The sequence below is a fragment of the Mirounga angustirostris genome, unplaced genomic scaffold, assembly GCF_029215605.1.
Source record: "Mirounga angustirostris isolate CCGP_5_RB_7025 unplaced genomic scaffold, mMirAng1.0.hap1 SCAF_17, whole genome shotgun sequence".
Lineage (NCBI taxonomy): Eukaryota > Metazoa > Chordata > Mammalia > Carnivora > Phocidae > Mirounga > Mirounga angustirostris.
Genome location: NW_026991725.1, coordinates 37,358,072 through 37,369,221, shown reverse-complemented (window position 1 = coordinate 37,369,221; position 11,150 = coordinate 37,358,072).

Genomic DNA, 11,150 nt, shown 5'->3' with positions numbered 1-11,150 from the left:
CCGTGTTTTGTCAGATCCTGATCCAGACACTAACTTAGTTCCTGATTCCAGCGCTGTTTCTAGTTGCGCAGCTCCCACTAGGGGAGGAATGAGAAGGGGCCGTGCAGCCCCAGCCAGCTACCCTTGAACCCCATGCAGACCCAGTGGTCAGTTCCAGATTCTAAACTGTATATTTTTTTCATGGTATTGTTAAAACAGTGAGGAAACATTAAAAAAAAAAAAAAGCCCTGTGGCACGCCGGGTGTCTGTCTCTGCTTCTGGGGAGAGCTGTTTCGAGAGGTGGGTGGGTGGGGGTGAGGGTGCTGGAGGGGGGGTCCTGGGCTACCTGTGTTTTCATGGCACTCGGGGCCTGAGGTGGCTTCTCTCCCTGTCCCTTTGGGGCCCTCCCCTCCTGCGCTGCTCCCCAGCCTCTGGAAGCACAGGGCTCATGTGCCCGTCTGCCTGGGCAGGCCCTGGGGGCTCTGGGATTGTGGTGCCCACCCCCTGCCACTTCCCAGTTGGGGGACCTTGGCTACCTAGTCCCTTAGCTGCTCATCTGTGATACAGGAATCCTGCCTCTCTTAACAGGGCTGGGCTGCAGACCTAGTCACTGCAATGGGGTTGGCAAAGTTGTTACTAAACCAGGGGAGGCTGTGTGCCCCCCCAAGCCCCCAGGTGCCCACATACATGGGAGTGGTCACCCCCGGGGCACAGCGGGTGCCACGGCCGGGAAAGGGGCTGCCGTCCCTTCTTTCCCGGCCTTGTACTGTCTGACCTGGAGAATGACCTTCCAGGCAGCCTGTTCTCTGTCCAGCCTCGTGGCCTTCGAGGTGGACTGTTGTCCCTGTTTTATAGAAGGAATGTGCTCGAGAGGCTGCGTGGCCACCTTCCCCAAGACACGAAGTAGTAGAATCCGAACATCATGGACTTAAAACCCTGTACCTCGCTGCTCACAGGCACCTCGAAGCTTCATTCCTTCCGGAAGTGAGGTTGGGGAGTGAGTCTGTCCTGGGTGGGGATCTCGTGACCCCTCCGGCATGCTGGCCCAGCTCCTGCCTTACCACCTTCCCTTGCCCACACCCACGTTCCCCCCGCCTTCCCCCCGTGTTCCCCTCCACTCACCCTCCTTCCCACCTGGGGGCCAGTATGGCTGAGTTCCTGGAAACCCTGCCTCTCCCCTCGAGCAGCCACAGAGAGATTTGGGCTTGTGCTCATCCTCCCTGGGAAGCAATTAGAAGCATAATTAAAGTGTCTCCCGGGTCCCTTTGCCCCTTCGGGGGCTCACTCTCAGCTATTGAGGGATGTGGCTGAGGGTGGGGGTTAGAAGCAGGGTGGGGTGGGGGGACAGGGTCCCTGGGGGCTGCAGTCCAGCCGCAGGACTACTAGGGAGAGGAATGTGCTGTTCACTGAAGCCAGGCAGGTGCCTCCCAGACCGTGGAAACCCCCTGGGCCCACCCGCAACCCGTCACCCAGGATTCTTGAGGGCCTGAGAGAAGCCAGCCACCCTGAGGCCACAGACCTGCTTTTGGACTCTTAGAACAGTGCCTGCCAGGCAGGAAGACCCAGGGGCCTATGGAGAGAGCTGGCTGGACCCACACCTTTAGGAGCACGCTTTCTAGCTGGGGCTCCGTGGACCCACCAGAGGATGGGATAACCGGGCAGAACCAGCCTAGCCACACCAGCTCTAATCCCAGTTTGCTGTGTGGCGTTGGGCCACTGATTTTTCCCTCTGGGTGGCTTCAGTTTCTCCATTTTAAAGTTAGTCAACAGCTCGGTTGTGTTCAACTTTCTACCGGAAACTTGACAATGAGATCGTGTGTTGAACCCCTATCCATAAACAGACTGAGCCAGAGACTCCCCAGATGGGTTTGGGGTGGGGGGGCGTCCTTACTCTCTCCCCTTTGATCTCTGAGGCTCACCTGAGAACCCCAGGTCCCCTGCAGAGCATTTCTCCCCTTAAAGATGTGCTGTGGGGTCCCTTCTACCGCCAGGAACCCAAAGCAGGGGCCAGGAACTGCGTCCGGGCAATAATTTCGTCATTTTAATTCAGGTCACAGCTAACATTTCCAAAAATGTGGTGGGCCCCCAAAGTCTCCTGCTCTGGGCAGGGCTGTAATCCTAGCCTAAGGCGCATGAGCACCAGCCCACCCTGGTCTGGCCATCATTGGGGTGTTTCCCCTCCACCCCTGTGCCCTGCATCTTCTCAGGCACACGCTGTTCTGTCCCATTACTGCGGTGAGGGCTGGGTGTCAACCATTAGGACCGCCCTGTGCCCAGCATGGGCCTTTGTATTGGCCCTATTTATCCTCATGACAACTCTGGGAGGCCCATTCTGTCTGTATTACCCCCATTCTACAGACGAGAACACGAAGGCGACTGGGCACAGACCTGGGCACAGTCTCCAAAGCCCCTCTTCCCCACCACTGTCCCAACCTGATGAGTTGCACTCCGGGACCCGGGATGACCAGTGGGGCCAGTGAGCTGGCTGAGCAGAGCGGCGCAGGGAGACGCCGAGCTGGTCGGGGTGTGCCTGGCTCGCCTGGGCTGCGTGCCCCAGGGAAAGGGGGTGCTGCTTGCTGCCGGGTTAGGAGCTGGCGGCTGCTGATTCACGTCATCCAAAGGGCCCGCCAGGAAGTGCGTAGGTCCTTCCTGGGGCCCCTCAGGGCTGGCCTCTGTCTCAGCTGGGCAGGACCAGGCCTCACAAGCCTGCAGCCTCGGGCCTGGGTTCTTGCTGGTGTTCAAGCTCACCTTTGACTCCGTTCTCCCATGTGCACAAGCCATTCCCCCCCTACACCATGCTTCCAGAAGAAAGAAAGTGGACGAAAGGAATAGAGCGTGTCAGAACACATGAGGGAGGAGTTCTTAAGATCTTTGAATTGTAGGGCCTGGTTCCCTCTCCACCCACCTCCGCCCGGCATTTTACAGATGGGCAGACAGAGGCTGCAGGGAAGAAAGCTGGCTGTGTCCCGTGAGCAAAGCAGAGCAGAGACTGAGGTGGACTGGACTGGACGGGCTCTGGCACAGCAGACGAGGGGCAAGCCGAGCTGGTGCATCGTGTGGGCGCAGGTGCTCAGTGTCCGGAGTGTGTTAGTGGTGGGGGTGGCTGGGGGGGGGCTGAACTTTTCAGGTGTAGGTGGCACACCCCACCCATCCCTGGCTCACCCCAGCCCTCACAACAGCCTCCCAAAGGGCCCCGCCTTTGCATACTGGGGCAGCCCCCACCCCCACCCCCCCCCAACCCCGCCCCCGCCCCTGGACGGCACTGATGCAGAGTATCCCGGGACCCTGAAGGCCCCCACCGAAGATGTGGGAAAGGCAAGTTAGGAAGAGTGATGGGAGAGCTTGTCTAGCTGTTTCCCCTTGGCAACAGCCAGATGGGAGATTGGAAAGAGCGTTGGGAGGGGGAGGTATTTGCAGGCAGATGGATATCAGCGGCTCTCGCTCTAAAACCTGTTGCTGTAATCCACAGAACTGCTGTTCTCCAAGAAGGGAAACTCCCAGGAGGGGACCAGCAGAGCCCGGGATAGCTGCCTTCCCCAGCAGGACTCTAGCCTTGAAATGACCACTTGGCACATTATAAAATACCCGCCAAGGCCACAGGGCTCTGCTGAATTTTGTTTTGTTTTTCTGCTTTGTTGCCAAAAGGATTGGAGGCAGCTTACAAAAATATGTAAAATACAATAGGGTAAAAATAGATCAGAGCGAAAACAGGGCTGGAACAAACAGTACAGTGAACCAAGGGGGTGGTATGCAGAAATGTTCTCCGGGTGGGGCTCCACAGTTCTCAAAGGTGGGCTGCACATTGGACCCTGAGCTTCCCGTCAGTCAGAGTGAAAAGGGAAATCCACCCATTACAAAACTCACAAGTCCACAAGGTTAAAGGGATCCCAGAAACGACTCTGCTTTTTCTAAGGTCTGAGAGGGATTCTTGTGAGATCATTGAAGAAGCCAGGAACACCGTCTCGGGCAATGTCCTCATCAAGAGTCTCCTACCCCATACACTCACACAAGCCCCATCAGGCTGCCTTTCTGTTCAGTGTCAATTGAGCGCTTGATGCCGAGGTGCAGATCAATAAAATCAAGTCTATGGAGAGGACCAGACCTAAGTGATCCAAGTGATTCATCCAAGACATATTACTGAGATTCTTCTAAAGCAGGGGTTCTCAACCTCAGCACTGTTGACGTTTGGGGCCTGACCGTTCTTTGTTATTAGGAACTGTCCTGTAGGACACTGAGCAGCATCCCTGGTCTCCACCCCCTAGGTGCCAGCCGCATCCCCCCAGCTGACTATGTCAATCCAAAATGTCCCCAGACATTGCCACAAGTCCCGTCGGGGACTGAAAATCCCTGCTCCTACAGGAATGCTGAGACACCTTTTTCTTTTCTTTTTTTCCTTAATGGCCAATTTAAGACAAAACTGTTTTCAGGTCTTGTGTTTTTTATTCAAAGCGGAAAAAGGTTTATGGAGTCCCGTGGGGAACAAAATGTATCTACTTGCATCTTAAATTACCCACGTTCCTGAGCAGCCTGGCAGGTCTCTAGCCAGCAGATCGTTACTCTAAAGGTTGTATCTGAGAAGTACCATACAGCTTTCTGGTCTCTCTCCCCCGTGGGGCCAGACCGAGCAATGCACTGGGAAGGTGGCTGCGGCCGGGGCGGCTCTCCACGGATCTAGGGTGGCGAGTGGACCGTGTCGCCTCCCAGCTGACTTGGAAAATGCTCCTTCAGTGTAATTTCTCGCAACCGGGGCTCCTGCCGGCCCCCAGAAAGTCAAATCAGGGCTGCCTGCAAGGCTGAGGTGGTGTTCTCTGAAGACGGAAATGGGCGGCATGGATTCTTCCAGCCATTACTGAGCACCTGCTGTATGCCTAGCACTGTGAGAGGTACAGGGACGGTGAGAGTATGCAAGGCAGTGGACAATCGGACACAGTCCCAGGACGGCACTACGGCTTTCCTGGGCCTCTCCGCCATAGACATGGTTTGAATTAGATTTATGACTGCGTTAGGAAAAAGATGCATGCATTAATATTATATATTGAAACTTTTCTTTGACCTAAGAGATTTTCACAGATTTTCTTCTGATTTTAAGGAAATTAAAACATGTTCATGGGCCTCTGGAGGTCCCGAGGGCCCAGGCACCGCACCTGCTGGGTCTGATGGAGAAGTCCCACAGTGGGAACATGGGCTTGGGGTGAGGCGGAGGGGCGGGGGGGGGGCGGTCAGGGGTACTAAATAGAGCACCAGCAAGCAAGAAAATAAGCCCAACAGTGCACTTGGCACCAAGGGCTTTGCAGGGATAAACTGGTGGGTAGTGAGACAGAGGATGACCTGGGTCTTACTTTAGAAAAGGCAATAGGGAGCTCTCCCTGAGAGAAGAGAGTTCGAATCAGACCCAGGGATGAGAGGAACCTATGATGTGAGGAGAGGGAGCTGCATGTTTGGGAAAGTGAGCTCGCTTTGGCCTGAGCATCTGGTGGTGGTGACATTCCTGAGAGGAGATGGAAAGTGGCAACAATTTCAGGAAAGCTAGGGTTGGTCTCAGACATATGGAAGCCCGTGCCCTGATCTTGGACTTCCAACCTCCAGAAACTGTGAGAAATTCAGCCCAAGCTGACTGAGATGGTGGGCAACCCCCCATGTATCAGCAGTTGCTCATCTAGATGGAGGCGTGGCCCAGAGATGCAATTCAAAGCCAAACCAAGAAGTTAGACCAAGGACAGAGCTATGGGTTTGATGAACCCCAGACCGGAGGCAAGGTCAGGACTGGTGAGCTTCTCCCCTCCAGCACCACTGAGTCTCCCAGCAGCCCCCGCACCCAGGGGTGGGGTGGTTCGTCCAGGCTGGGAGTGAGGCTGGGCTGTCCTCTGCTTGGCCTCTCCTGCCACCCACACCCCCTGGGCTTGGACACAAAGTGAGCACAATTGACTCCTCCTCATCAATAGTTGGGGCCTGGAGGGTTTTTCCATCCGTAATCTGTCTGTCTGCCTTGTGACCCAAGAATCATTTAGAAGTAACAGACTGGAGGGCAGTCTGCCGGGATGGAAATGGAGTTTTTCTTCCAGACTCAACTGACCCAGAGGCAGATCAAACCCATGACCTTGCACCCCCCACCCCCATCCATCAAAGTAAGTGCCCCAGGCCGCGGCTGGGAGAATTAATCCATCATGGTGTCAACAGTCAGTGGGCAGTTCTGTGTCCTAGAGAAACCTACCTCACCCTCCTGCAAGCGGGGAACAAGGGGGCGCATCCACCCCAGGAGGCACACAAAACCATCTCCTGGGATGCAGGAAGAGATAGGAGAACTTTGCTAATAATTATGGTTGATCCTGACCGTGGACGTTTTTCTCCTTTACAAAGCATAGTCGGCTTTAGGGCTGTGGGGAAGAGGACCCCCTTTCCTGGGACTGCTGGATTCTGGCATCCAGGCTGATGCAAGGCCTTCTTCCGGCCCTTCCTCGGAGAGTGGCCCCAGAGCTTTGCAGCCGAGGCTCTTTCTAAAATCAGACCAGGGGTGCCTGGCTGGCTCAGTCGGTAGACTCTTGATCTCGGGATCATGAGTTCAAGGCTCAGGTTGGGGGTAGAATAATAAAAATAAATAATGGGGGGGGCGCCTGGGTGATTCAGTTGGTTAAGTGTCTGCCTTCCGCTCAGGTCATGATCTCAGGGTCCTGGGATCAAGCCCCACATCGGGCTCCCTGCTCAGCGGGAAGCCTGCTTCTCCTTCTGCCTCTCCCTCTGCTGCTCCCCCTGCTTGTTCTCTCTCTCTCTCTCACACAGATAAATAAACAAACAAACAAATAAATAAATAAGGGGCGCCTGGGTGGCTCAGTCAGTTAAGCATCTGCCTTTTGATTTCAGCTCAGGTCATGATCTCAGGGTCGTGAGATTGAGCCCCTCATTGGGCTCCCCACTCAGCGAGGAGTCTCCTGGAGATTCTCTCTCTCCCTTTCTCTCTCCCCTCCCCCGTTCATGCGCACGTTCATGCGCACGCACATGCGCGCTCTCTCTCTCTCCCTAAAATAAATATTTTTAAAATCTATTAAAAAGAATAATGATAAATGAATGAAAGAATAAATAAATAAAATGCAGGTCAGACCCAGTGCTGTGAGGCTGGCTCCTTCAGTGGCCTCCCTGAGGCCGGGCTCCACGCTGCCCCTTACCACCTGATGACACTCTACCTGTCCGTAGCTTTGCTGCACGTCCTCCCTGAAGCCTTTCCTCACCACCCACCAGAGAGCTAGGTGTTTCTGTGGTAGCTTTGTAATTGCCTTGTTGGCCACCTGGCAGGGTTCCACTGCCTGTTTATGGGTGACTTCTCCCTGTCTTCGTGTCCTCTTTGGTACTAAATTGCTACGATTTTAGTAGCTTAAACCACCACACGTTTATTCTCTTAACAATCCTGGAGGTGAGAAGGCCGAAGTGGCTTTCACTGAGCTAAAACCAAGGTGTGAGCAAGTCTGCATTTCTCCCGGAGGTACGAGGGGAGAATGTTTCCTCCCATCTTCCAGCTTCTAGAGGCCACCGGCCCTCCTTGGCTCATGGCCCTTCCTCCATCCTCAAAGCCAGCAAAGTAACATCTTCATCTTCAAATCTCTCTCTCTCTCTTTTCCTCCCTCCCTCTGGCTCTCCTACCTCCCACTTATAAGGCCCCAGGTCATGACACTGGATCCGCCCAGAGAATCCAAGATAATCTCCCCATTTCAGGATACTCAACCACCTCCCCAAAGTCCCCTTTGCAACATAAGTAACATGTCCATAGGGTTCAGAGATTAGGACGTGGGCATCTTTGGGGGCCATTATTCTGCTTGCTATTCTGCTCAGAAAAGCTGTGTCTTATTCATTCTGTGTCCTTTGGCATGAATGGAAGTTCAACGATACTTCTGAGTGAGTACGTGAGTGAATGAATGAACGGCTCCCTAGAGGCTGGGCGGGGGCAGAAGCCATTGAGCGAAGCTGGAGGGGCTGTGAGTAAGTAGGAAGAAACCAGAGTGTAGCCTGAGCCGGCCCCCTTCCTGCCTCTTCTGCTAACTCAGAGTTGCTGGTGGTCTGGGCCTCTGCTCAGCCCAGAGGCGCTCTGGGTGCAGAAGCAGAGGACAGGGAGGCCTGACGACCAGGACACATGAAGGCGGCAACAGCAGAGGAAGAAAGCTTTCAGGACACCCCTGGGCCCCAAATGTCCTGTCTCCTTGACTCTCAGGCCAAAAGTGCAGCCTCCCGTGGCCCGAGCACGCCCTCTTCTTTCCAGCCCCGGGGCTGGGTGCTTTTCTGCACTGTGGCCAGGTGGACTGGCTGTGGGCCCTGCAGACTGAGCCTGGGATCTCTGGGAAGCTCACGTAAGTAAGCCTGTGAGCCTGTTTTCTTTTTCTTTTTTTTTTTTTTTTTAAGATTTTATTTATTTATTTGAGAGAGAGAGACAGAGAGAGAGCATGAGAGGGGGGAGGGTCGGGAGGGTCAGAGGGAGAAGCAGACTCCCTGCTGAGCAGGGAGCCCGATGCGGGACTTGATCCCAGGACTCCAGGATCACGACCTGAGCCGAAGGCAGTCGCTTAACCAACTGAGCCACCCAGGCGCCCGAGCCTGTTTTCTTAACTGTAGAAGATAATAATAATAATAATAATAATAATAATAATAATAATAATAATAATAATGGCTCTCTTTCTGGGGTTTTGTGGGAATTAGAGAAAAGATGGTGTACACGGTGGACCTCAACCGGTTAAGTCCTAGGAACTGCTAGTGAAGGTCCGGAGTCTCGTCCCATTCCGACATCTACCAGTTCTGTCGGCTTAGGCAGTCCTTCGCCCCTCTCAGCCTTGGTTTCTTAATCTGTAAAATGGGTAGAAGCAACTCAAACATTTGCAAGTGAGGATAGGAGGAGGCGCTGATGAGAAGTGTGGGTGGGTCGTTAGTCCCATTACTGTGCCCAGGCCCCTGGGGGAGAGAGATGCTTTCCCCAGTGTAGCGTTCCCAGAACCACCAGACTCGCAGAGACCAAGTTCTCAGGCAAGGTCACAGCGGGACCATCCCGGCTGCTGGACCTCCCTGCCCTGCACTCCAAGTGGCTATTGTGAGGCCAACAGCTGTCTCCGCCAAGTGGCATCTCTGGGGCACAAAGAGCAGTGGAGAGGGCAGAGCACACTGGCTCATTGTCCTTGGGGCTGAGCAGCCGCAGCTGGGGGCCACGGGGGGTTCCTCTGACCTCCACCCCATCCCGACACCATGGCTGTCCTGCCACCCAGCCCCGCCCTACTGGACTCAGAGCTTCCCCTCCGGCAGCACCTGAGCAGCATGAAGCCCCCTGTCTCCCCCAGCGCTTTTATCAGGGGCCCTTAGGAACAATAAGCTTGAGGAGGGTGACCTCGGACCTGGGGGCAGGACACTGGTCCTCGTTCCTTACGGCACCGACCTGGGAGGACGACTCTGATACAGCTGCCCCCTGGTAGCAGGCACCCACATGCGCTTCTCGCGGCTGGCACCCCCGGTGAGGTCACGCTGGGGGGTCCCGTTTCACTGGTGCAGAATCTGGGGCTCAGAGGGGTGATTAAATGACTGGCCCAGGGGGGCGCCTGGGTGGCTCAGTTGGTTAAGCGACTGCCTTCGGCTCAGGTCATGATCCTGGAGTCCCTGGATCGAGTCCCGCATCGGGCTCCCTGCTCGGCAGGGAGTCTGCTTCTCCCTCTGACCCTCCTCCCTCTCATGCTCTCTGTCTCTCATTCTCTCTCTCTCAAATTAAAAAAAAAAAAAAAAAAAAAAAAACCTTAAATGACTGGCCCAGGATCACAGGCTGGGGGCCAGCAGAGTCCAGATTTGAACCCAATGCCCTGTGCACAGACTCAGGGTGCCCGAGTGGGGCGTGGGGCAGATGTACAGACACCAGGGAGGAGGACCTGGCCACACTCAGCCCAGAAAAGCACGGGCTGCCATTGGCCAAATGGGTCGTTACTGCTAACTCATAGTTGCTGGCGGTCTGGGCCTCTGCTCAGCCTAGGAGGGGCTCTGGGTGCAGAAGCAATAACAACTGTACTAACGTTAGTACAAACTAACGAACAGGCACGAGGACCTCCCCCAGTTCCCAGCAGCCAGAGAATTCTAGAGCTCCCCGCACTCCCGCTTTTCAGAGCAGTGCATTTATAGAGGAAAAGGGGCAGGGTGATGATGATTCAGGAAATCTGCAGCCGGAGTTAAATGAGCGTCTCATAATGATGGTGATTAAAAATTAACACCACTGTTTGCAGAGCGATGCACGTCCACTCCGCAGCCATGAATTAATGAAACGATGTAAACACGGGCGCTGGGGATATGCTCCAGGGCACAGAGAGAGGACTAGGAGGTTCGAGAGGGGGACCTCCCAGAGCTGGGGCACCCGGCTCCCCACTCCAGCCCCTTCTCCGGGGTATCACCAGGGATTCTGTGGCTTGGGGCTTGATTTTTATCTTTGCACAATGGGAGTGCTGGTCCACTTGGGGAGCCTGGTTGCATACATGGGGGACAGCCCCCCGGTCTGACTGACAAGGAGACGAGGAAAGGACTTATGAGGTGGGAGACCCAGACCACCCCCAGTTGACACCAATTAGCTGTGGGACCTTGGCGGTCACCCACTTCCCTGTGTGTTTATTCGCTCTTCTGTTTGCTGGGGCCACCACAGCAAATTACCACAGAGGTGGTGGCTTGAGACAACAGACACGTACTCTCTCCCATCGCCACAAGTCTGAGACGGTGGTGTGGGCAGGGCAGGCTCCTTCGGGAGCCTCTGTGGGAGAACTGTCTCCTGCCTCTGTCTGGGCCTCTGGGAGTGGCTGGCCAACCTCGGTGCCCCATGGCAGCTGCCAAAATCCCGCCTCCTCCTCTGTCTTCATACAGCTCCTTCTCCACCTCTCTGCCAACCCTGCGTGTCCTAAACCCCCTCTCTTCTCTTGGGAGCACCCTAATTGCAGGCTGATCTCCTTGAGATCCTTCACTTAATTACCTCTGCAAAGATCCAATTTCCAAATTAGGTCACATTCACAGGTACCAGGGGTTAGGACTTGGTCTACCTTTTCGGGGGAGACAATTCAACCCGCCCCAGAAAGCATTTGCGGGAAGCAAAAGCCATGAATGCCGGGTGTTGCCACTCTTATGCCAAATCAACGATTGTGCACCGGGAGTGGGGGACTCGTCTTCGCAACATCCCAGCA